At 45.2% G+C, this 26,587-nt stretch overlaps 1 protein-coding gene and 1 non-coding gene across 2 annotated transcripts in view; one reads left to right on the top strand and one right to left on the bottom strand.

Moving 5' to 3' along the window:
* Window positions 1-26,587, bottom strand: part of EVA1A (eva-1 homolog A, regulator of programmed cell death) — a 274,987-nt gene that overhangs the window by 46,249 nt on the left and 202,151 nt on the right. The gene's annotated exons all lie outside the window — the stretch shown is intronic.
* Window positions 8,232-8,316, top strand: TRNASTOP-UCA. The gene has a single exon. It is a non-coding gene; the product is annotated as a tRNA-Sec (tRNA).

Raw genomic sequence — 26,587 nt, 5'->3', positions numbered from 1 at the left:
TCATAATTTTGTTGATAATTGTGACAAGCACAGCACTGAGCCTTGGGGAAGATACTAGATAATCAGGTGTGCACAGTCCTGTCCCACGTGGGGCTCTTAGTCGAAGAGAGGGGAAGAAAAGGTTTTGAATCCCCATTGTACAGATGAGGAAACCGAGGCAGAGAGGAGTGACTCGCCCAAAGTCACACAGCACCTCCAAGTGGTGGAACTGGGTTTAGAACCCAGGTCCTCTGACTCCGAGGCCAGTGCTCTTTGTACTAGGCCACGGGTCTCCTTGCCTTACACGAATGGCGTGTAAGGGAAGGAAAGTGATCAACTCTGCTTCTCGATGGCTTCTTTTTGCCAAAGAGAGATAATGTTGACTGTGAGTCTCTAATCCTGATTGTGTCCATTTGTATCTTTGAGAGACACAACTTTAAGTGGGTTATTCATTCACATACAAACCCGAAAATATCTTGATGTGCTGACCCACAGATTAAAGATACCCTCAACAGACCTAGAGGAGAGAGAAAAGTGTATGGGTGGGTGGGTGAATGGATGGATTGATGGATGGTCAGATGGAAGGACGGTGGACGGACAGCGTGACCTAGTGGAAAAGATCTGGGTTCTAATCCTGGCTCTGCTGCTGGGTGACCTTGGGCAAGTCACTTAACTTCTCTGTGTCTCAGTTACCTCATCTGTATAATGGGAATGAAGACTGTGAGTCCTATGTGGGACAGGTACTATGTCCAATCTGATTAACTTGTACTTACCTCAGGACAGTGCCTGGCACACAGTAAGTTCTTAATAAATATTTTAAAAAGGGGAAGGAGGGGTATGGAGAGGAGCCAAGTAGAGGAGGCCAAGGGGAAGCACTGATTTGTTTTTCCCCATTCAGTTCTTCTCCCTAGTGAATAATGATGCGGGTGGCACTCTTCTTTCCACTTCTCCCCTCCTAAGGTTAAGGAAGTGACATCCTCCTACTTTCCTTAAGAGGAAATTCCAATACATATCCCTACTTTTCCCCCTCATAAACTAAAATCAGCTCGCGCGTCTGAGCAAGGGTAGAGGAAGGAGAAAACATCAAGCCTTCAGCAGTTGTCAGCGGGGTTTCAGAATGTCAGAGAAGTGGCATGGCCTGTGGGTAGAGCACGGGCCTGGGAGTCAGAAGGGCCTGGGTTCTAATCCCTGCTCTGCCACTTATCTGCTTTGTGACCTTGGGCAAGTCACTTTACTTCTCTGTGCCTCAGTTCTTCCATCTGTAAAATGGGGATTAAGACTGTGAGCCCTGTGTGGGACAGGAACTGTGTCCCATCTGACTAACTTGTATCTACCCCATTGCTAAGTACAGTGCCTGGCACATAGTAAGCACTGAACAGATATCATTAAAACAAGCCACTGATTAAGCACCATCGATCTCCCTGGGTCAGACCACAGAAATGCCCACAACCTTCCTTATGACAACATGCAAGACCTCTCAAGAATTTTTAGGTGACCTGAATTCTGGAAAACTTAACCAGGTCAGAAACAGAGTCTAAGAATGGGTGGTGCCAGAAGCAAACACGAGGAAGAGGGAAAATAAAAGGAAAAAGGAAACAGCAGAGGGGAAAAGAGGTGCAGAGAAGGAGGAAAGGGAGAGGATATTTACCCTTGGCCTTGGGCCATCACCTTCCGCTGCCAATGCAATCACTCCTTTGTTAGAAGCAGCATGGCCTGGTGGATAGAGCGGGAGCCTAAGAGTCAGAAGGACCTGGGTTCTAATCCCGGCTCTACCACTTGTCTGCCGTGTGACCCCGGGCAAGCCATTCAATTTCCCTGTGCCTCAGTTCCCTCATCTGTAAAGTGGGGATTAAGACTGTGAGCCCATATTGGACAGGGACTGTGTCCAATCTGATGTCGTCGTATCTACCTCGGCACTTCACCCCCCAGCATATGGTAAGCGCTTAATACCGTAATTATTATTATTGTTATTATTATTATTAGGGAGAGTAGGCATTGAATCCCCATTTTACAACATAGAGAGGTAGAGTGACTTGCCCACAGTCATACAGCAGGCACTTCCCCCTCCTGGAGTTACCTTTACAACTATTGACACTCAAACAAAACAGCTAAGCCAGGGCACTGACTGATACTAGAATATCAAGTCCATTGTGCGACTGAAAAACATCAGCGTTTCCCAAACGTCTCCCTGACCTCGAGTAGCCTTCTGTGAGAGGACTTAGTCAAAGATTTTTCTCTCATGTTCCGGAGCCCTTAACTTGAGGACACTTCACCTAAGGGCTTTGCCTCGGATAAAATACAAAACAAAACAGTTTTCTCTTGCAAAAGCATCTGGGGATCTGAACACTGGAAGGCCAAGGTTTCTACAGTCACCTGGCTTTCCTCCCCCACTGCAAATGGTTTGAAAAAGTTGCTGGTGCTACAGTAAAAGACCAATTGTTCTTTTCTCCTTAGAAGGATCAGCTCCCTTAAGCGGCAAGACGACACTAGAAATCAGAGCTCTGGCCAAGTCTCCAGGAAATAAACTCATGCCAGACTGAAACCAATTCTCAGATCCTTCCTCTGACTTTTTTTTTTTAAAAAAAAAGGTATCTGTAAGCACTTACTATGTGCCAGGCACCGTACTAGGTGCTGGGATAGGTACAAGCTAATCAGGTTGTCCCGTATGGTCTTAAGATCTTAACCCCCATTTTCCAGATGAGGTAACTGAGGCACAGAGAAGTTAAGCGACTTGCCCAAGGTCACAGAGCAGCAATATCTGGCAAAGTGACCAACTGTCCATAACGGTATTTGCTCCTAATACTTTTTCCTGCAACTCAGCGAGGAAGATCTGTGTTCCAGGCTGTAAGCTCGTTGTGAGCAGGGAATGTGCCTGCTGTACTCTCCCAAGCGCTTAGAATAGTTCTCTGCACACAGAAAGTGCTCGATAAATATGATTGACTGACTGAATGTTCACACAAGGTTCTTTTCCCGGGAGTTTCCACGCTCACAAACGCCTCCAGTAGATGATAGTGCACCAGTCTTTGCACAGTTTCTGAGAGTGCATCCTAAGAGCAGCAGGGGCAGGAGCAGATTTAAAAGCTGGGATCAGGGAAGACAGATATGAGTTGGGGGGAGACCCCAAAATACAGTCTATCAGTCAAGAACTTGGGCTGGCTTCAGCATACCTGGAACGGGGAAAAGCGCTCGCCTGGTAGCATATCCCAAGTCAAGGTAATCTTCCACTCTGTATGCCCCAGGCAGAGTTAGGACAAAAATGGGTTTTTTGTAATGAAAGGTGGCCTCCCAGACACAGTCTAGCTGCCAATTTTATGCAGAGTCTCACTTCCCATCTCTGGGCCTCAATGACCTCATCTGTAAATTGGGAATTAAGACTGTGAGCCCCAAGTGGGACAGGGACCATGTCCAAGCTGATTACCTTGTATCTACCCCAGCGCTTAGAACAGAGACTGGCACAAAGTAAGCACTTAAATACCATACAAAAAGAAGAAAGGAAAGGGGTTCTTCAAAAATACTCCTGTGATGATTAAGGTGATGGAGGAAATGCATGGTTGAGCTTGTGGCAAACATAAACAAGTGATCATCCTCATTTGAATGTCCATCTGAATAGCCTAAGGGAGGGAGATTAGGAGGGGGGTCGAGTGTGGGGTGGAACTTCGCTAGACAAACCTTCCCCCTGACACTTCGAAATGTGGAACTATCATTATCCATTCAAACATCTACAACCATCATTTTAACAATAAGATACATACTAATCATGGCCCACACGCTATCATATGTGATATTCTCACTCCAATAATGAATTCGGGTCCAAGTGATATAGAAGGAAATTTATATTCATGCTTATTACATGCTTGCAGTGTATGTCCACTTGGACCCGTGTTAATACTCATAGGTATTCATTCCATTCTTTTGGAGGTCCCCGCTAATGAGGGCAGTAAACAATCTTCTCCTGCTTCAACCAGGTTAATATTAGGACAGAAAAAAAAGTCACCACAACTGCAAAAATATTCTGTGTCCCGCATCAACTCTGCTCACTACAACTAGGTCATGGTGGGCCGTGGCATTTGTGGTGGCTCACTCCTCGAAGCATTTAGGGTGCACAGAGCACTGTACTAAGTGCTGGGAAAGTGTATACAGGTGGGAAATAGGCACGGACCAAGTCCCTCAAGGGGCTGACAATTTTGTCTCCCACATAGGACCACCCTATATTGAGGAGTAAAATACCCCTGAGAAGACGTAAAATACCTCCAGCTTGAAACAGTTCATGAAATGCAGTTTTCTTGAAAGATGCACTGTTTTTGCTAGAGTTGGAGGGTCAAATGCCACGAAAGGAATTCAGCCACACCGTAAGGCTTCTTCTTCCATAAGGAGAAGGAAAATACTCGGGAGCCATTTTCAAGGCAAGAATGCCCTGATGACTTGAAGTGGCACCTGCCTGTCCCTCTCCCTCTCGAATTTGTGAAGCACTTACTATATACTAAGCACTGTACTAAATGCTGGAGTAGATACAAGATAATCAGGTTGGACATAGTCCCTGTTCCAAATGGGGCTTCACAGTCTTAATCCCTGTTTTTTTTTTTTACAGATGAGTAATTGAGGCACAGAGAAGTGAAGTGACTTGCCCAAGGCCACACAGCAGACAAGGGGCAGATCCGGGATTAGAACCCAAGTCCTTCTGACTCCCAGGCCTGTGGTCTATCCACTATGCCACACTGCTTCTCTCACTGTCCTTGGAGTTCTCCTAACAGGCTGTGCATTTTTTCCTCAGCTCTTTCTCCCTCCAACAGGGAGAAAGAGCTCCAAGAAAACCCATAAATGCAGCTCCCTTTCTCGGGGAAAACAACTTGCCCTCAAGGAAGAGAAAAATTAAGTGACTAATCCACCTTCCAATAAAGATGGCAAAGATATAGCAGGTAGGGATTTGAAGTGAGCAAATCAGATATGGCACCTAGGTTTCCGCAAAGCACACTCCACAGCAGAGGTGGAGGATGCAAACTTCGGAAGGCTGACGGCATTTATTAAGTGCTTACTGTGTGCAGAGCACTGTTCTAAGCACTTGGGAAAGTACAGTATAACAACATAACGGACACAATCCCAGCCCACAGGTCCTAACAGTCATTCAATATGCTATTTATTGAGCACTTACTGTGTGCAGAGCACTGTACTAAGCACTTGGGAGGGTACAACAGAACTAGTAGGCATAGTCCCCACATTCAATCAATCTGTAGTATTTATTAAGCACTTACTGTGTGCAGAGCACTATACTAAGCACTTGGGAGAAAACAATAGAATTAGTAGGCATGGTCCCTGCACTCAATCAGTGGCATTTATTGAGTACTTACTGTGTGTCCAGAGCACTGTACTACGTGCTTGGGAGGGTACAATAGAATTAGAAGACATGAGTCCTGCACTCAAGGAGTGTTCAATCTACTGGACTGATCTGTCTCAGGAAAGCTAAGGGAACAGATGCTCTGTTAAATTTGAGTAAGTAACCACAGGAAAGGTCCTTGGGATTCAATGCACCAATGAGACAGAAAGGGAGAAAAGCAGCATGTCTAATAGAAAGGGAGTCAGAGGACCTGGGTTCTAATCCCAGCTCTTCCAACTGCTCGCTGTGTGGCCTTGGGTAAGTCCCTTGATTTCTCTGTGCCTGTTACCTGTTCTCCCTCCTGCTTAGACTGTGAGCCCCATGTGGTACAGGGATTTTGTCCAACCTAAATAATATATATCTACTCCTGTGCTTACAACAGTTTTTGACACATAGTAAGCCCTTAAGGAATATCATAGAAAAGGGCAGAATCCCCTGTGGTAAAGCAGAAGGGAATAGGGTTTTCAAAATATCTGTCTGAAATCGACAATCTAAGCCCAGTTCTCCAGTGACACTGTGCTTCTGACTAACTACAAAACCTACTGTTATGGAAAAGCATTCCCTAATTTCCCTAACCGTGTTCTAGCCAAAATACATAGTGAAAATCTGTGAGTCCACCAAATCTGTTATATTGTACTCTCCCAAGCTTACGATGCTTCGCACGCGAGAAGTGATCAATAAATACCACTGATGATGACAACTGAGTTTGCCACCCGAGTCTTCACGATACATGGTGAGGCAGGTCAAGAATGAACACGTTTAAACAGCCAAGGGGGAGGGGAGGCAGGGAATTTATTTCAGACTTGATGAAGGTAGAGGGGAGGGGCTGAGTTAATCTATCCATCAGTGGTATTTACTGAGCACTTATGGCGTGCAGATCCCTATATTAGGGGCTTGGGAGAGTGCAATGGAGTTGAGGGCAGGGAATGTGTCTGTTTATTGTTGTATGGTACTCTCCCAAGCACTCAGTACAGTGCTCTGCACACTGTAAGAGTGTGGCTTGGTGGAAAAAGCACCATCTTGGGAATCAGAGGTCGTGGGTTATCATCCCGGCTCCACCACTTATCAGCTGTGTGACTTTGGGCAAGTCACTTCAATTCTCTGTGCCACAGTTACCTCATCTGTAAAATGGGGATTAAGACTGCGAGCCTCACATGGGACAACCTCATTACCTTGTATCTACCCCAGTGCTTAGAACAGTGCCTGGCACATAGTAAGAGCTTAACAAATACCATCATTATCATTATCAATAAATACAATTGACTGACTGGCTAGACACAATCCCTGGTTTCAAAATGCTTATAGTTTAGCAGGGAAGATAGACAATAAAATCAATTACTGATAAGAGAAGCAAAAAACATGGTAAACTATAGTTTTGCCAAAGGTGTTTAAGAAAAAGAAAGGCACTCATCCAGGAAAATATGAAGTCGGCAGCCTGATCACAGTGAGTTCTGGGATTCCATACATGACAGGCAGACAACACAGTAAGCAATACCAAATAACCACCTGAACCAAATTGTGGTGAGAGTTTGGGTGCAAGTAAGAAATCCCATATTAGCGACCAAAATCAAATTATGCTAAGATTTCAGGGGCAGTAAGAAATCCCATATTCACCACCAAACCCAAATTGTGGTGAGATTTCAGGGGGATTCTGTGCTTACTCACCATTTGCCATTCCCCTTCTTTAAAATGCTTAGAACACACTCTGCATATTATCCCAGCTCAAAAGTTCTCTTTCCCATCTCATTCCTGAAAATAACTATTTGAGAACTTAAGGGGAGAAGGTGTGCAGGAAAAGGAGGAGGAAAAAGGGGAGGACGAAGAGGAAAAGAGGATGAAGAGAGACAGGAGGAGGGAAGCGGGGGCAGAAGGTGAAAGAGCAAGGGGAAGAGAAAGAGAGGAAGAATTGGGAGGAAAGAAAAAAGGTACCAAGGCCCAGGCAAGCAAACACAGGACTTTCTTATAAACCTGATCTTGCTAGCTAAGCACTTTGTGTTTGACACATCTACAGGGACCCATCTAAGCTTTGGGAAGGAAAACAAAAAGAAAAATAAGGTCTTGATGATTTTGACTTCATTCCAATTTGGCTTTTATGCCCCAGAGTGTCCTCCAGCCCGTCTTCTAGCTTGAAAACTGAGATCTCGGCTTGGAACTAGATCTCTTTGACAGCTCTCCTTTGACAACCTCACGAATTTTCTCTATGTACCTTTGATGGCAAATCTGTCCACTCTCAAATGAAAAGACCAACAAATAATTAAGAGTCAAAAGAGATTGATTCATTGATTCGTTCATAGTTGGATTATTGACTTGATATGTGGCACTGGATAAGTTTCTCAACTTCCAGCTCTAGTTAGCGCCTGTAGAAGAGGAATAACACCTGACTACCTTCCCAGATCTGGAGAAGTTGAAATAATGGTTGTGCCTAAGTACAGTGTAATTTCTCAACTACTAAACAGTAAAACGCCTGATTTGGTAGAGAGGAGAGCAGTGGAGAAATAAATGACCACTCTGACAATAATTTCGTCCTGATATTTTAAAATGCTTATTCATTCAATAGTATTTATTGAGCGCTTACTATGTGCTTAGTTTTTAACTCTACCACTGGTTTGCTGTGTGACCTTGGGCAAGCCACTTAACTTCTCTGTGCCTCAGTAACCTCAAATGGGAAACAAGACTGTGAACCACATGTAGACATGGACGGTGACCAATCTGATTATCCTGTATCTACCCCAGTGCTTAGTAAAGTGCCTGGTACATATTATATACTAAACAAATACCATTTTTAAAAATACGTTTGAAATGGAAGCCAGAGGGATTTTTTTGAAGAAGGAAGGGGGTTGGGGTTTTTTTTTGATAGTATGCTGGGATAGATACAAGCTAATACCAGATGATCCTCAGGGGTGTGGGGTGCAGGCTTCAAACCTGAAGCTGTGTAGCGACAGAGTGATTCAATTCCACCTTTCAGGCATGATTGTTATTTTTATGCTATTGATGCCTGTCTACTTGTTTCGTTGTCTGGCTCTCCCCTTCTAGACTGTGAGCCCGTTGTTGGGTAGGGGTTATCTCTATTTGTTGCCCGAATTGTACTTTCCAATTCCAACAGTAAGTGCCCAATAAATACGACTGAATGAATGAATGAATGATCAGGTTGGACACAGTTCATGTCCCACACCAGGCTCCCAGGCTCAATTCTCACATTACGGATGAGCTAACCAAGGCACTGAGAAATTAAGTGACTTGCCCAAGTCACACAGAAGACAATTGGTGGAACCGGGGTTAGAACCCAGGTCCGCTGAATCCCAGGTCTATGCTCTTTCCACTAGGCCATGCTGCTCTTCACAGTCCTCCCTAAGTAAGTTCTGAAGCCAGAGCTTCCCTGTCCACAGGGGAAGGAACAATGGACTGGAGAAGAGAAAAGCTTATTATTCAAACTATTTGGAACCAAGACCAGTTTAGGTCATCAACTGAAAAACAAACATACATCTCAATAGTGATCCTTGTTTGCCAAAATTTCATTTAATTTCTCGAAACCAACTACATAACTGATTATTCGAAAAACTGAGGGCTGGGTAAACCGGATAACTACCAAGGGATAAATCGAATGCTGAGAAATGCTCAGCAAAACCCAGCTTTCAGCCTTTTACAAGCTGTAGATTTCAAGTCCATCTGATTTTTTTTGTTGTTGTATTTATAGCACTTTCACCCACCCATCTCTTCTTGTTTAAAATCCATTTCCTTTACTTCCAATCCTCAGCAATAATTTCATAGCCCTTCAAAGCGCACAACAGAGTAGGATCCTTAGGTCTCAGAAAGGTAACTCCTTCAGACACTAAAAAGTAGAGGTTAACTTTCGATAATCAATCGTATTCATTGTCTTGTGGAGAGCGCTTTACTAAGCGCTAGAGAAAGTACAATATAATAGAGTGGCTGGACACGTTCCCTGTCCAAAACAAGCTTCCAGTAGACCACAGACCTGCACTCTCGGAGGTATTAAGCAAATCAGGCACTGGTGAGTCAACCTTAACATACCACCAAGGGTGGCTCCTCATGCATCGCTCACTTTGGTTATGAAAATGCTGGTGCCACTTACTGAGTGGCTCAGTGCAGCTGGAGAAAGAAGACCTTAGTGTGAGAAACAGCATGGGCCTGAGAGTAAGAAGGTCATGCGTTCTAATCCCGGCTCTGCCGCTTGTCTGTGTGACCTCGGGCAAGTCACTTAACTTCTCTCTGCTTCGCTTCCCTCATCTTTAAAATGGGGATTAAGACTAGGAGCCCTATGTGGAACAGGGACTGTGTCCAACCCAATTTGCTTGGTTCTACCCCAGCGCTTGGTACAGTGCCTGGCACATAGTAAGCGCTTAACAAATACCATCGTTATTATATAGGGCTCACAGTCTACGTGGGAGGGAGACAGATACTGAATTCCCATTTTACAGAGGAGCCACAGAGCACCCAAGTGATTTGTCCAAGGTCACACAACAGTCAAGAGGCAGAGTCAGGATTAGAACCCAGATCCGCTGGTGGTCCTGGTGGCTCATCAGGAGGAGGGATGACCATCGCCACTACCCCAGGTCCTGCCATCCCAACAGCCACATTTAGCGCTTTTTTACATTCAGCCATTGACTTTCACGGTGGCCTCAAGGCACTTAGACACATCTCCATCTGTAATGCATTTCAATGTCCCTTTCCCCCCGTAGTCTGTAAACCGCCTGAAGCCAGGGGTAGTCTATACCTACTCTACCACGCTCTACACCTGGTAAGTGCTCACTACCACTGACTGAACTGCAGCTTATTTATTTATGGTCTTCGTTAGGTGCGTTTTTATGGTATTCATTAAGTGCTTACTATGTGCCAGGCACCGTACTAAACACTGCGGTAGATACAAGCTAATAGGGTTCTCAGTCTAAATCCCCCTTTTACAGATGAGGTAAGTGAGGCCCAGAGAAGTAAAGTTGTACATTCCAAGCGCTTAGTACAGTGCTCTGCACATAGTAAGCGTTCAATAAATACTATTGAATGAATGAATGAAAGTGACTTGCCCAAGGTCACACAGCAGACAAAGTGGGAGAGCCGGGATTAGAACCCAGTACAGTGCCTGGAACATCGTAAGTGCTTAACAAATACTATAATTATTATTACTTCTGACTCCCAGACCCATGCTCTATCCACTAGGCCATGCTGCCTCTCATTCATTTACTTATTCGGTCTCTAGACTGTAAACTCCTTGTGGGCAGGGAACGCGTCTACCAACTCCGTTATACTGTTCTCTCCCAAGAGTTTAGTACAATGTTCTGCACACAATAAGCAATTAATACGATGGATTATTTGTCTTTTGCTGTGCTGGTCTTTACCAGTTGTATCTTTCTAATTTCCCGCTTCCTCAATTTGTATGTAATTGCCCTCCTCTATCCCCTCTTCAGCTGCCCTTAAATCCCTCCTGGATCATTCCTGCAAGTAAATGTTCACATCTCCACTGAGTGGGTCAGGTTGAAGCCTAGAAAAGCTCCTTGCCTACTGCCAAGAATATGCCTGGCTCATTCAATCAGTCAATGCTAAAGGTATCAGTAATGGTATCAGTCAGTGGTATTAACTGAGCACTGACTGGGTGTTGAGCACTGTACTAAGCACTTGAGAGGGTATAACAGAGTTGGTCACGGGTTCCTGGCCCTCCAAGAGTGAACAATCTAGTCGCAAAGGCAGATATTAAAATAAATTCCAGGTAGGGGAAGCAAACAGATATAAAGGTATGAACACAAAGGGCTGTGAGGAGAGGTAATGGGATGAGTATCTAAGGGCTTAGGGAGTGAGGGCTCATAGGAAGCAGCGTGGCTTAGTGGAAAGAGCACAAGCTTGGGAGTCAGAGGACATGGGTTCTAATCCTGGCTCTGCCACTTGTCTGCTCTGTGATCTTGGGCAAGCCACTTAACTTCTCTGTGCCTCAGTTACCTCATCTGTAAAATGGGGATTAAGACCGTGAGCCCCACGTGGGACAACCTGTTCCTTGTATCTACCGCAGCACTTAGAACACTGCTAGGGACGCAGTAAGTGCTTAACAAATATCGTAATTATTATTATAGGAGAGAGATAGGGTGGAAAAGCAGTGTGGACTAGTGGAAAGAGTATGGACCTAGAAGTCGGGAGATCTGGGTTCTAATGCAGACTCTGCCACTGCCTGCTGTGTAACCTCAGGCAAATTACTTACTATCTCTGTGCCTCGGTTTTCTCATCTGTAAAATGGGGATTCGATACCTGTTCTTTCACCACTGTGAGCCCCCAAATGGGACAGGGTCTGTGTCTATCCTGATAACGCTTAGAATAGGGTTTGACACACACAGTAAGTGCTTAACAAAGACTATTAAAAAAAATCTTGTATCTACCCCAGCGCTTAGCCCGTAATAAGTGCTTCACAAACACCACAATGAAGGTAGGGAGATGAGCTAGTGGTGACCACAGTAATCAACCAGGGGGTTAACTAACCAGGGGGTTGCAAAGGATTTGGGGCTCCCTGCCTCAGTATCCCACGCTAACAGGAAAGAGATTGGGGGTGTGTAAGTTGAAAAGGAGAGGCAACAGAAGCACGGCCTAGTGGATAGAGCACAGGCCTGGGAGTAAAAAGGTCATGGGTTCTAATGCCCGCTCCGCCACTCGCTTGCTAGGTGACCTCGGGCCAGTCACTTCACTTCTCCGGGCCTCACTTCCCTCACCTGTAAAATGGGGATGGAAACTGTGAACCCCATGTGGGTCAGGGACTGTGTCCAACTCAATTTGCTTGTATCCACCCCAGCGCTAAGTACAGTGCCCGGCACAGAGTAAGCGTTTAACAAATAACATAATCATTATTATTATCCCTCCACGCCCAGGACCGGCTTCAGTTTAGTCAGCCGCTTTCACCGAGCTAAAGAATCAGATCCTGGAAGAGGTTTCAGGCCCATCGAAAAGAGGCTAAGCGGGCTGGAATGTCAGCCAGCTGCAGACCGTTCAGAGACTCCCAAAGTTGAAACCAGTAAATTACTTCAATATGACCCAGAATGGATTTCAGAACAGATCCTTATCCCGCAGGCCTGGGGGTCAGAGCCGGTGATTACAGGCTGCAGACTTTCCCCTGACAAAGAAAGCTAAAAGGCTAAGCGGAGGTGTAGCGATTTGAAAAGCCAGAGAGGAAATGACCCATTCTGCAGGCATCAAAAAGCAGGCAACCAGAGGGTTAATTTAAAGCAGAAATGGGAGGCAGGAGACGGGACAGAACTAAACACAAAGAAAAGAGAAATCCCTGGAAAATCAAGAATGCTGAAAGCACGCTCGGGACTATGCTAAGGTCAACCGTTCAGTACAGTGCTCTGCGCAGAGCAAGTGCTAAATAAACACGACTGAACAAATGAATGGCTATTAACTTTAAGCATCTTCTCTGCCACTACTAAGCCTAGGTTAAACCGGGTCCGTTCCCTCCCCTTGAAAAGCCAAAAGCCACTTGAATCCCAAACTGGATTTTTGGGGGCTCCACATTGTCTTTAAAACTTGATCTCGTTATTTAGAAAGGGAGAACAACCGGCGGGGGGGGGGGGGGGGGGGGCAAAGAAAGCAAACAATTACCTTCAAAAGAATCCTGAATAAAGCTTTCTGGGGTCCACATCTTACCTTTGAATTCCTAAGTCACTCCCCAGATGGGGGTAGGAGGGCAGTGGGACCCCTCGAAAATAGTCCTTTGAGGTTGAGGATGGACAGAGCAGGGTTCTGATTCGGTTTTTTTTTTATCGCTCCGGCATTGGCAGCAGCAATCCCAGGCCAGTGTCAACCGTGGATGGGACGAAGCAACGGTTCGTTCCCAGTGGCAAAGTCAGGAGAAACGCTACATTGGTCCCCTGGGGTTGAAAGTCACCTTATTTTCTGTGAGCTCCGAAAGCCTCGGGAAGGGAATTGGGAAAAAGTCGGGGGGAAGCTACCCTGGTCTAAAGAAGCCAGACAACCACCACCGGCGGCAGGGAAGTCTGACCCCAACTCCAAATGCCCCAGGCTGGCTGCACACTGTAAACATTTGGTGAGGTGGTTGAGTCAGAGAGAGGAAAGAGGTTGCCTCATTTCCTTCGTTCTTCCCTCCTCCCCCTCGCCTTCTCCCCTCCCCCAGAAAATAAACTCATCCCCCAGAAAACTCCCCTAGAATAAGCTTACCAAACTGGGAAATGAAGCCAGGTTAGAACTAGGAGAGTTAGCCCAACTGGGGAGCAGTGATTCTCAAAAAGGTAGTAATAATAATAGTGATGGTATTTGTTAAGCGCTTACTATGTGTGACACTTCTAGTATCCAAATTTTCATTCAGTTGTATTTATTGAGCGCTTACTGTGTGCAAAGCACTGTACTAAGCGCTGGAGAAAGTACAGTGCACCTGGACAGGCAAAACCGTGGGGATTGGGGGGTGGGAGCTGCTCCTTCTTTCTCGATTATCTCATCTTTTCAGATGATGGTTGATTCAAGATGAGTTTTCAGCCCTTCTCCCATTATAGCACCGCTTCTGCCTCCCCTTTGGCTGATCTCCTTATTTGAGTTCCTATTCAACTGTGCCCGTTACTTTCCTAAAATTAATATTTATGTATCATTGTGGACAGGGAACGCGTCTCCCAACTCCACTGTATTGTACTCTCTCAAGCGCTCAGTACAGGCTTCTGCTCACAGTAAGCGCTCGATAAATATCAATGATGAAATCACCAGCTACAGTTTTTTAAAACTCGGCTGCTTCTGAAGCCGTCATCTCAGCGAGAGCTCGTTTCGTTTAGAATCTGGGAGGTTTAGAGTCTTCCCTTTGCCTTTCGTAGTTGGTGGGAGAGCCTCTATTTGCTTATTTACAATAAGAATGGCTTCATTTATTCTGGAACTGCGAAAGAGTACAGTGTTTATGCCGAGATGAAAAAACATCTGTTCAACGCGGGGCACCCACTGAGTTCAGGGCACGTCGCTCCTAAGTCTGCTTTAAGCATTCAGAAGAAGGCTGGAAGTCAGAGAGTCCTTCTCCCCAGCTGAAGCCTGGTTTTGCAGGCTCGGAAAACTGTGTTGGAATTTCAACGATTGCCAGCTAATGTCACTGCTACTCTACTGACCGGGACACAGAGAGTCTGACTGCTGAACTTCACCGCCACCTCCAAGGGGTCAGACCTCTTCTAAGTCCATAAATTCACTTCTCTCCTAACAATAACAGTATGTGTTAAGAGCTTACTATGTGCCAGGCAAAATACTAACCTCTGGGATGGATACAAGCAAATCGAGTTGGACCTGTCCCTGTCCCATGTTGGGCTTGTAGTCTGAATCCACATTTTATAGATGAGGTAACAGGGACAAAACAGTGGAGTGACTTGCCCAAGGTCACACAGCAGACAAGTGGTGGAGCTGGAATTAGAACCCATGACCTTCTGACTCCCAGGCTTGTGCTCTATCCACTACACCATGCTGCTTCTCCTAAATCCATAAACCTCCTGAAGCTACTTGCTTGGCCTTAATTAATCAACCAGTGGTATTTATTGAGCACTTACTAAGTGCGACCTACTAAATGCTCGGGAGAGTATTATAGGATTAGCAGACACGTTCCCTGCCCATAAAAGTTTGCCCAGCAACAGTTAGGTGAGAAGCATGGGCCCAGGAGTCAGAAGGATCTGGGTTCTAATGCTAGCTCTGCCACTCATCTGCTGTGTAACCTTGGGCAAGTAATTTATCTTCTCTCTGTCTCAGTTACCTCATCTGTAAAATGGGGATTAAGACTGTGAGCCCCATGTGGGGCATGGACCGTGTCCAACATGATTAGTTGATATCTACTCTAGTGCTTAGTACAGTGCCTGGCACATAGTAAGCACTTATATGTCATTAAAAAAAAGAAAAAGATAAAATCACCTGATGGTTTACAACCATTTCAATCGGCATTATCATTTCCAGGGGTCACAAAGGCTGACTGCCCCTTGGGGAAAGCAAATGCATTCACCCAAGCCACTTGCCATGCTAGTCTGGATCACAGCTTCAAGAAAAGTCTTTCCCAAGTGATCTACAGACTGTCTGAAGCAAAGAAATAGGAGCTCCTGGGGGACCAAGGGCTGAATCGAACCAAAATGCAGGAAACTACTAAGCACCTAGTATCATGTCCTAGTCAGTCAATTATATTGATTGAGCACTTACTATATGCAGAGCACTGTACTAAGCAATTGGGAGAGTACAGTAAAACAATAAACAAGCCATTCCCTGTCCACAAGGAGCCTACCGTCTAGTGGGAGAGACAGTGATATAAATAAATTAGAGATATGTCCATAGGTGCTGTGGGACTGGGAGGGGGGATCAATAAAGAGGGCAAGTCAGGGTGATGCAGAAGGGAGTTGAAAAAAGGAAAAGAGGGCTTAGTCAGGGAAGGCCTCTTGGAGATGTGTCTTCAATAAGGTTTTGAAAGGGCGGGTGGCAGGGGAAGGGAACTGTTGTTGGCAGGGAATGTCACTGTTTATTGGTGCATTGTACTTTCCCCAGCTCTTAGTACAGTGCTCTGCACACAGTAAGGGTTGAATAAATATGATTGAATGAATGAATGGTCTGCTGACTATGAGGAGGGATGGTTCCAGGCCAGAGGCAGAGGTGGGTGAGAGGTCGGTGGTGAGATAGACAAGATCGAGGTACAGTGAGGAGGTTGGCATTGGAGGAGCAAAGCGTGTGGGTTGGGTTTTAGTAGGAGAGTACCGAGGTGAGGAAGGAGGGGGCAAGGTGACTGAGTGCTTTAAAGCCAAGATAAGCAGTTTCTGTTTGATGTGGAGGTGGACAGTACCAAGACTGTGGATGCACAAATAAAAATCCAAGGATGACAATGATGGTCAGTCTCCCTTGCTTTAACGTGGGAACTGCTTTCTCTGCAGGATGATCAAGTGGATTTGTAAATTCCTTGGCCTCTCCCTTTTGCTAAAAGCTTTCTACAGTGACCCACTGGTGACTTCCAAGAACAGGAGAAAGCCATGAGGGCTGGACTTGACTAGAACCCAAACCATCTGCATAACAGAAACTCCCCTAGGGCGATACTCAATTCAAAACTCTATCAATGGGGAAACTAGATATTGTGACAACTGGAAGGCATTCAAGGCTTAATGGTGAATGAGAAGTTTCTGCACTTTAGCTAATCATGGAATTTATTGTGTATTCTAATCCTGGCTCTGCCACGTATCTGCTGTGTGATCTTGGGGCAGTCCACTTCCCTGTGCCTCAATTCTCTCATCTGTAAAATGGGAATTAAGACTGTGAGCCCCATGTGGCACATGCACTGCATCCAACCTGATTAGCTTGTTATCTACCCTAACACTTAGTTCCTGGACTGGTACATAGAAAGTGCTTAACAAACCCCACAATTATTATTATTACAATACAACAGAGTTAGTAGACATGTTCCCAGCCCAGAGTGAAAGAAGAATCATGGCTTAGAGGATACAGCATGGGCCTGCGACTCAGAGTACCTGGGTTCAAATACCAGCTCCACCACTTGCCTGCTGTGTGACCTTGGGCAAGTCACTTCACTTCTCTGTGCCTCTGTAAAATGGGGAGTGAGATAGTGAGCCCTACGTGGGACAGCGACAGTGTCCGGCTCGATTTGCTGGTAACCACCCAAGTGTTTAGTACAGTGCCTGGCACATAGTAAATGCTTAACAAATACACAATTCATTCACTCAGTCATATTTATTGAGTGTTTACTTTGTGCAGAGCACTGTACTAAGCACTAGGGAGAGTACAATACTTCCATTCAGTCATATTTATTGGACACTTACTGTGTGCAATACAACAATAAACAGACACATTCCCTACCCACAATGAGTTTACAGTCTAGAATGGGGGAAACAGACATTAATATACATAAATAAATTACAGATATGTACATAAGTGCTGTGGGACTGGGAGGGTGGAAGAACAGAGGGAGCAAGTCAGGATGATGCAGAAGGGAGTGGGAGAAGAGGAAGAGTGAAGGTTTAGTCAGGGAAGACCTCCTGGAGGAGATGAGCCTTCAATAAGACTTTGAAGGCAGGGAGAGTAATTTGTCAGATTTGAGGAGGGAGGGCATTCCAGGCCAGAGGAGGGACGTGGGCAAGGGGTCGGCAGCAAGATAGGCGAGACTGACTCAAGGCACAATGAGAAGGTTAACATTAGAGGAGCAAAGTGTGTGAGCTGGATTGTAGAAGGAGAGAAGTGAGGTGAGGAAGAGGGGGCAAAGTGGTGGACTGCTTTAAAGCCAATGGTGAGGAGTTTTTGTTCAGTGTGGAGGTGAATGGGCAAACACTGGAGTTTTTGAGGAGTGGGGTGACGTGTCCTGAACGTTTTTGTAGAAAAACGATCTGGGAAGCAAAGTGGAATATGGACTGCAGTGGGGAGGCGCAGGAGGCCGGGGGGTCAGAAAGGAGGTTGAGGTAGCAATCCAGGCAGGATTGTATTAACATGGTAGCAGTTTGAAAGGAGAGGAAAGGGTGGATTTTAGTGATGTGGTGAAGTAGGGACCGACAATAATAATACATAGCAAATAGTTACGGTATTTGTAAAGCACTTACTATATGCCAGGCACTGTACTAAGCACTGGGGTGGATACAACAGTGCTTGGCACATAGTAAGTACTTAACAAATACGATCATTTTTATTATCATTACAAGCAAATTGGGTTGGACACAGTCCTTGTCCCATGTAGGGCTCACCATCTCACTCCCCATTTTACAAATGAGGTCACTGAGGCACAGAGAAGTGAAGTGACTTGCCCAAGGTTACACAGCAGATAAGCAGCAGAGCTAAGATTAGAACCCACGACTTTCTCACTCCCAGGCTCATGCCCTAGCTACTACACCATGCTGCTTCCCTAGTGGGAGTTGGTCCGGGAAGGGAGGGAGAAGCTTTACTAAATTAGCTCCTGTGTATCTTTTCTTCCCTAGAGTCTCAAAATGAAGTTGAGAGACAGAGGCAATATCCTCATCTTCATCCAATCAATGGTATTTATTGAGCACTTTGTGCAAAGTGTTTTCCCAACGTCTTTGGTCTGCAATTCTAAAGCAGGTTTGTTAAACAGTTACTGTGTGCCAGGAAAGGTACTAAGTGCTGGGGTAGATAGGAGGTAATTGGGTTGGACACCCTCCCTTTCCCACATGAGGCTCACAGTCTTAATCCCCATTTTACAGATGAGGTACTGAAGCACAGAGAAGCAAAGTGACTTGTTCAAGGTCACACAGAAGACAGGTGGCCGAAGCAGAATTAGAACCTAGGTCCTTCTGACATCCAGGCCCGTGTTCTATCCACTAGGCCACACAGCACTGTGCATACAGTAAGCACTTAATATAGCTGATGGATTAAAGTAGAAAGCAGAAGGAAGTGTTGGTCTCCTGCAAACCCAGCCCTAGCTTAGAGAAATTGATCCATCACCTGGGGCTGCAGAAAGCAGCCAAAGGAGGTGTGTATTTCCCCTTCCTCCAAAGGTTCTCAAAGGCTGCAATTGAAAAGCCTTTACCACACCTCAAATTTAAAAAAAAAACAAAAAAACCCAAGCTGCACTCCAAGACCTGATTTAATCAAACCAGTGTCTACGGCAGATAAGTGAACAGTTTATGACCACAACGGACTCTTAAAGTGCCGAGGGGAAATCAGTCAAACGAAATCGCTGAAAACCTATGGGGATATAATCACAGATGAACATTCCCGGCGTCTGCCGAACTGTTCAGGCTGCTGTCGATTTCTTATCTTCTCTCTCCCTTTAATCCCTTCATGCTGAATTTAATTCATACAACCCGCTCTGCCAACTCTCCTAGAGAGTGCCTAAAGACTGGCCGGTCTATTGTAATTCTTCGTTTTTAATTCAAAGAAGGCTCTTCCAATGTTTCTTGTGTTGAACGTCTTTTTTAAAAGGTTATAGGTGACTCTTGTTCTCTTTCCCCCTACCAAAAATGACTTTTATTTCAACTGTTGACCTAGTCTTATGTGCAACAATTTGGGCAATTCATATAACTATGTCCATGTGAAAAAAATACAACTTACCCCCTAAGCCTCAATTACTTTCTTAGAATCATACGGTTGGAAAGACCCTTCAAAGGTCACTAATCCAGCCACTTGCCTCCAGGCAGATCATCTAAGCAGACATAAAAGACAGTTTAATTGCTGGCTACAAAAGAGTAAGGAAGTTATAAATTGTGCATGAAAGAACTAGGGGTATGTAGGCAGAGGAAGTTTCCCACAAAAAAAAAATCCAGAATAACAACAGCTAGGAAAATTGGAACTTCCCAACCTGGCCTAGTGGATAGAGCACAAGCCTGGGAGTCAGAAGGACCTGGGTTCTAATTCTGCTTCGGCCACCTGTCTTCTGTGTGACCATGAGGCATTTAAATTCTCAGTGCCACAGTGACCTAATCTGTAAAATGGGGATTAACACTGTGAGCCCCATGTGGGAGATGGACTGTTTCCAACCTGATTAGCTTGTATCTACCCCAGCACTTAGTACCTTTCCTGGCACATAGTAACTGTTTAACAAATACCATAGAAAAAACAAAATCAGACATCTACATTGCTGTCAGAACGCCCAGCATATCTGAGGATGTGATGGGCCATCTGGATCAAAATTAACCACTTATATCCACCCGCCAGACAGGAACATCTGATGATCACAATGCTCACTGGGGAAGTAAGAGACTGAATTAACACCAACTTGAAAAGAGCCTAGGCCCAAGAATATCTAAGATGTTAGCACTGCAATTTTTGCTCACTCAGAAGTGTTTATGGAGAGCAGAGCACTGTCCTCTCCTCTCAGAGGTGCTGTTAATGTCCTCCAGGAACTTCCAATCTAGCCCTGGAGCCAAGCAACTAGGAATGATCCCTGTCAGGAATAAAGCATTGAGAGGGGCAGCATGATAATGCAATAATGATGATGATGGTATTTGGTAAGTGCTTACTATATGTCAAGGACTGGGGTAGATACAAGCTAATCAAGTTGGACACTGTCCTTGTCCCACATGTGGTTCACATTTTTCATCCCCATTTTGCAGATGAGGGGGCTGAGGCCTACAGAAGTGAAGTGACTTGCCCAAGGTCACAGCAGATGAGTGGCGGAGGCAGAATTAGAACCCAGGGCCTTTTGATTCCCAGGCCCATGCTCCATCCACTAGGACACGCTGCTTCAGTGAAGAGCATTGGTACAAAGAAGTGCACCAAGGAAGTCCACAGTCCATGACCCTCAATCCTCTTTTGGCCACCTACTGACTGAGTTACTTCAAAACATTGATTCTCTCTGGGTCTCTCTTTCTCCATGTGAACACAATCAGCCACACAAGCATAGACATAAAATTCCTGGTCCATCCAGACAATATTTGGTTACAGACAGGAGCAACAGATAATTTGAAGGAACTCCTTGACAACTTCGCAGTAGTTAAGGAGCATCAACCTGGCACCTGCCCTTCTAACTGTAAGCTTTTCATGGGCGGGGAACGTGTCTGCGCATTCTGTTGCACTGTATTCTCCCATGTGCTTAGTACAATGCTCTGCACATAGTAAGTGCTCAGTAAATACCTTTGATTAATCTCCCACTTCTTCCTGCTAATACACCATTATGGCTCGCTGGCCCATGAAGTTAACCAATTCCCTCTTGACACTATTGATATTTTAACCTGCACAAGTCGCCTTGGGAAACATTTCCATATATTAACCACCTGCCAGTCTAGATAGCGATTTCACAACATTAGTAGACCATGGGGAACTAGGAAAGGACCCAAAATCTACGAAAAAGATTAACGGGTTAAGAGCCTGGAGCAATGGAGAAATGTAACTGGAACTGAGATTATTAAACTTTAAGAAGAGAAACAGAAAAATAACAAGAACAGTCTTCAAGAAGCAGAAGTTTTGGCTTACCCTTAGGAAGAATACTCACCAACTATTTTCAATAAGATGAAATGAGCTTAAAATACAGGAGGGTTGGGTCACGTTAGACACAAGAAAGAATTTCCTGAGCATGAGAGCTTTTTTTTAAGGTATTTGTTAAGCACTTGCTATGGCAAATCACTGTTCTAAGCTCTGGGTAGATATATAAGGTAATCAGGTTGGACACAGCCCATATCCCACATTATGAACCTCCATTTTACAGATGAGGTAACCGACACAGAGAAGTGAAGCGACTTGTCCAGGGTCATATAACAGACAAATGGCTGGGTCAGGATCAGAACCCAAGTCCTTCTGACTCACAGTCCCTTGTTCTAACTGCTAAGCAACTCTGCTTGTGAACCATTTCATCCTGCTGCCAACAAAGACTAAACTCACCCTCCCAGGGAACTGTCTAAAAGAGGACAAACATCCATCAGTCAGAAATGATTTAGGTCAACCCTGCTTCAGTGCAGGGGGCTGAACTAAATGAACCTCCAGGTCTTTCCGGAAAGCATGAGATCATCGAGTTTTCCCCTCCTCGTAATTCTGGGCCACCTTGGTCCACATGGCCAAATTTCACTGTACCTCGTTCTCGTCTATCGCTCTGCCGACCTCTAGCCCACTCCCTGCCACTGGCCTGAAATACCCTCTCTCCTCATATCCGACAGATAATTACTCATTACTCTCCCCACCTTCAAACGCTTATTGAAGGCATATCTCCTCCAGGAGGCCTTCCCTGACTAAACCCTCCTTTCCTCTTCTCCCATCCCCTTCTGGGTTGCCCTGACTTGCTTCCTTTACTCATCCCCCTTCCCAGCCCCTCAGCACTAACATACAAATCCATAATTTAATATCTGTCTCCCCCTCTCGACTGTAAGCTCACTGTGGGCAGGGAAAGTGTCTGTTTACTGTTCTAGTGTACTCTTTCCAGTGTTTAGTACAGGGCTCTGCACAAAATAAATACGATTGACTGACCATCCCCAATCCAGAGGTATCCATTGGCCAGAGGCAGGCAGATACACAGTGAGGTGAAGAGTTCTCATAACTGAAACTACATATTCTGAATGGTCTTCTCTGGGAAAACAGAATGGGGCTTTCCTCCTCAAATGCTTTTTCAGTAGCCAACCCTGACATCTCAATAACTAATTTCAGCAACAGGGACTCTAGGAGTAAGACAGGCATCCTGAAAAAGAGGGGCTTTCCTACACTTAAATGACTCCAGCTTCATCCAAAAAGAAGCTTTCCAATTGTAAGAAGCTTGATATAAAGATAGGGGGATCAGAAAGCTGGTCGCCAGTGTCAAGTGGAGACAAAGAGGAGTAGAGTCAGAAGTATTTGGAGGGTGCAGGGGAAGAAGGGAAGGAGAGAGAGAGAATGGAAGGAGAGGAAGGGGAAAAAGGGGAATTTGAGAGAGAAAGAAAGAAAAAATATATGGAAAGGGAGAAAGGAATGAAATGAGGCAGAATATCAAGAGGGGTGAAGTAAGCATCACTTGGTACCAATCAGTCTGTGCCATCCTGAGTGCTGATCCTGACTGGGGTCCAGTGGCAGGGTGTCAACCACTGGGAAAGTGAAGATGAAAAGCCTTTCTGCTCGGTGACCTAGGACAAGTCACTTCACTTTCTGTCTCAGTTACCTCATCTGTAAAATGAGGATTATGGCTCTGAGCCCCATTTAAAAGACAGGGACTGTGTTCAACCTGATTAGCCTGTATCTATCCCATTGCTTAGTACAGCACCTGGCACACGGTAAGTGTTTAGATATCATTTTTCTCCCCCTCTAGACTATAAGGTCACTGTGGGCAGGGAACGTGTCTACCAGCTCTCTTATACTATACTCGCCCAAGCACTTAGGACTATATAGGTGCTCAATAAAGCATGATTCATTGGTTGATTGGTTCCACTGCCTGAACCATGGTGGAGGGACTCTTGTAGCCCGGGTTGCGGTAGCCCCAGGTTGCTTTTGCCCCCTTCCTCCCCTCCCCCCTTTTCTCCCTCTTCTTCCCTCTCCCCCCTCCTCCTTTCTCTTCTCCCCTTTCTCCTTCTCTCCTCTCCCCATCTTCTCTGGTCTCTCCCTCTTCTCTCCTCTTCCCTTCTCCCCTCCCCTTCTCTTCTCCCTCCTCCACCTCTTCTCCCCTCTCCCTTCTTTTCCTCTTCTCCCCCCTTCCCTTCTCTTCTCTCCTCTTCCCACCCCCCCCCAGACTTCTCTTTTCTCCTCTCCCCTCTCCTCCCCACTCTCTCTCCTTCCTGAACAACTCTCCTCCTTTCTTTCTTTGGACATGGACAGTCCTTAACTGCCCCCTAGCACCCCTGAGATCAGCAGAGGCTCAACTCAGCCAACCAATTTTTCCTTTAATAAATTGTTAGCTGTCAGTTTTTCCCACTAGGCTGTGAACTCCTTGAGGGCAGGGAATGTGGCTAATACCTCTGTTTTACCTCACTCTCCCAAGAGCTTAGTATGGTGATCTGTACACTGTAAGTGTTCAATAGATGATTATAATAATAATAATAGTATTTGTTAAGCTCTTACTATGTGTCAAGCATTGTTCTAAGCACTGGGGTAGACACAAGGTAATCAGGTTGTCCCACAGAGGGCTCACAGTCTTAGTTCCCATTTTACAGATGACATAATGGAGACACAGAGAAGTTAAGTGGCTTACCCAAGGTCACACAGCAAAAAAGTGGCAGAGCTGGGATTAGAACCCATGACCTCTGACTCTCAGTGCTGCTTCTCTATACCACTAGATACCACTGCTTCATTGATTGATCTCCTAGGAAACTGAAGAAAGGGCAATTCTGTAAGTTACCCATTGAAAGACATTTCTAGATGAGAGGATGATCTGGTTTCATAAGGGTGAGATCAATTTGTCACCAGGAATAATGTCGCTTTAGAAATATCAGGTGTCAGAGAATCAGAAGTTAAAGCAATTTAGGGGAAATAGCTTTGGTTTTCAATTGTTTCCCATTATTTTCAAAGATCGATCGATTCATCTCAGCAAAGGTGGACCGGAGTGAAAAAATGATACAAAAATAAGTACCAGCTTTAGGAAGTAGGGTGAACTTTCCTTAGCTCAGAGTTTTCTAATCTATTATCCCTCAGTTACAATAAGCCTTCTTGTCTGCCCTAAGCTGCTTTGACTTAATGGTGGAATTTCTTTTAAGGTTAAAAGAATGGATAACATTCATCAATCAATCAATATTGAGTGTTTACTTGGTGCAGAGCACTGTATTGAGCACTTGGGAGAGTACAGCACAGTGGAACATACTATTCCTGGCCTCAAGAAATTTAATCCAGCAGGGGAGAACAGATATTCATAGTTACGTAATTCTGTTTGTTTCATTTTTAACCATCCCCAAGTCTTCTGAGTACATATAGATATCCATTTAGAAAAAAACACATAGAAAAAAAACCTAAGCAAGCTTAAACAAATAATATTTCTCAATTACTTTGTGCCTCAAAGCATTTCATTAGCTAATTCATTTTTCACTTCAAAACTTTCAATTCATGGATCTAAAAGATTAAAAAGTAAATGATAACCAACTGGGGTGCTAACAAAAAAATAAAATGCTACCCACATTCATTTGATTCCCCCAATGCTGCAAAGAGAACTGCTGTATCCTCAAAACACAATTGAGGAAATGAGAACCCATGCCCCAAAAGAGATAGAGACATACCTTGTATTACTTTGTATCAACCCCAGTACTTAGAACAGAGCTTAACACACAGTAAGTGCTTAATAAATACCATAGAAAACAGAGGGAGGAGGAGAGATGGGGGAAGGTGGGATGGAGGAGGAGGGAGAGAGAAGGAAAGGCACAACTGACCCATGGTTCAGTCTGTGATCGCTCTGACCACCAAAGATGATGGCGCCAGATGCAGCTCACACAAGCGATGCAAAATAACCGTTCAGACCCTAAGGGAAGAAATAACTTTTGCCCCGAGATCATGCTATGACGTAAACACATCTTGCCCATTGATGTCTGAGCTCACCCCAAGTGGCAAGGAGCCAGAAAAGGCACACTGCTGTCTTTTCAAGGGCCCATTGTGCAAGCATACCGGAGATTCTCTCTCAGTGACCCTTAAACTCAAGGATACATTCTCACCATCAGCCTTGGGACCGAAGGAGCCGCTCGGCCTAATGGAAAGAGCGTGGTCTGGGGAGTCAGAGGGCTTGGGTTCGAATCCCAGCTCTGCCACACGCATGGTGTGAGTGACCATGGACAAGTCAATTAACTTCTCGGTGCCTCGGTTTTCTCAACTGTCAAATGGGAATTCGATCCCTGTTGTCCCTCCTACTTAGACTGTGAGCCCCATGTGGGACAAAGCTGGGACCAATCTGATTAACTTGTATCTACCCCAGCACTTAGAACAGTGCTGGACACAGAGTAAGTGCTTAATAAATACCATAATTAGTTATTATTATTAATACTACTACAAGCTCTTATTCTTATATAGTTGCCCCTGATACCCTCACTTTAGCTTGAAAACCATGATCCTTTCTTCTAAATTTGGCCTTGCTTTTTAGGAATTATATTAGCCAATCTGGGGACCTACTGTAAATTCAAAATGAATAGATCTTGCTTTCACACATCACAATGTATGTTTGGAGGGAAGAGAAATATGAAGCTGTTGGCTAAGGCTAATAGGATGATCAAAAATGAACCAAGGGCAGTTTCTAGTCAAATTCATCCCCTCTCTGGCCTCCAGGAAGGATAATAATCACTATAATATGGTGATTAGCACTATACTAAGCACTGGGGTAGATACAAGATTCATTCATTCATTCAATAGTATTTATTGAGCGCTTACTATGTGCAGAGCACTGTACTAAACGCTTGGAATGAACACGTCGGCAACAGATAGAGACAGTCCCTGCCGTTTGACGGGCTTACGGTCTAATCGGGGGAGACGGACAGATGAGAACAATGGCGATAAATAGAGTCGAGGGGAAGAACATCTCGTAAAAACAATGGCAACTAAATAGAATCAAGGCAATGTACAATTCATTAACAAAATAAATAGGGTAATGGAAATATACAGTTGAGCGGACGAGTACAGTGCTGAGGGGATGGGAAGGGAGAGGGGGAGGAGCAGAGGGAGATGGGGGGGAAAAGAGGGTTTAGCTGCGGAGAGGGGAAGGGGGGTGGTAGAGGGAGTAGAGGGAGAAGAGGAGCTCAGTCTGGGAACGCCTCTTGGAGGAGGTGAGTTTTAAGTAGGGTTTTGAAGAGGGGAAGAGAATCAGTTTGGCGGAGGTGAGGAGGGAGGGCATTTCAGGACCGCGGGAGGACGTGGCCCGGGGGTCGACGGTGGGATAGGCGAGAATGGGGGACGGTGAGGAGGTGGGTGGCGGAGGAGCGGAGCGTG

This window comes from Ornithorhynchus anatinus, chromosome 9, assembly GCF_004115215.2.
Source record: "Ornithorhynchus anatinus isolate Pmale09 chromosome 9, mOrnAna1.pri.v4, whole genome shotgun sequence".
NCBI classification, from domain to species: Eukaryota; Metazoa; Chordata; class Mammalia; order Monotremata; family Ornithorhynchidae; genus Ornithorhynchus; species Ornithorhynchus anatinus.
The sequence above is the reverse complement of the archived record's forward strand: the minus strand, read 5'-3'. Positions and strand labels throughout refer to the sequence as shown.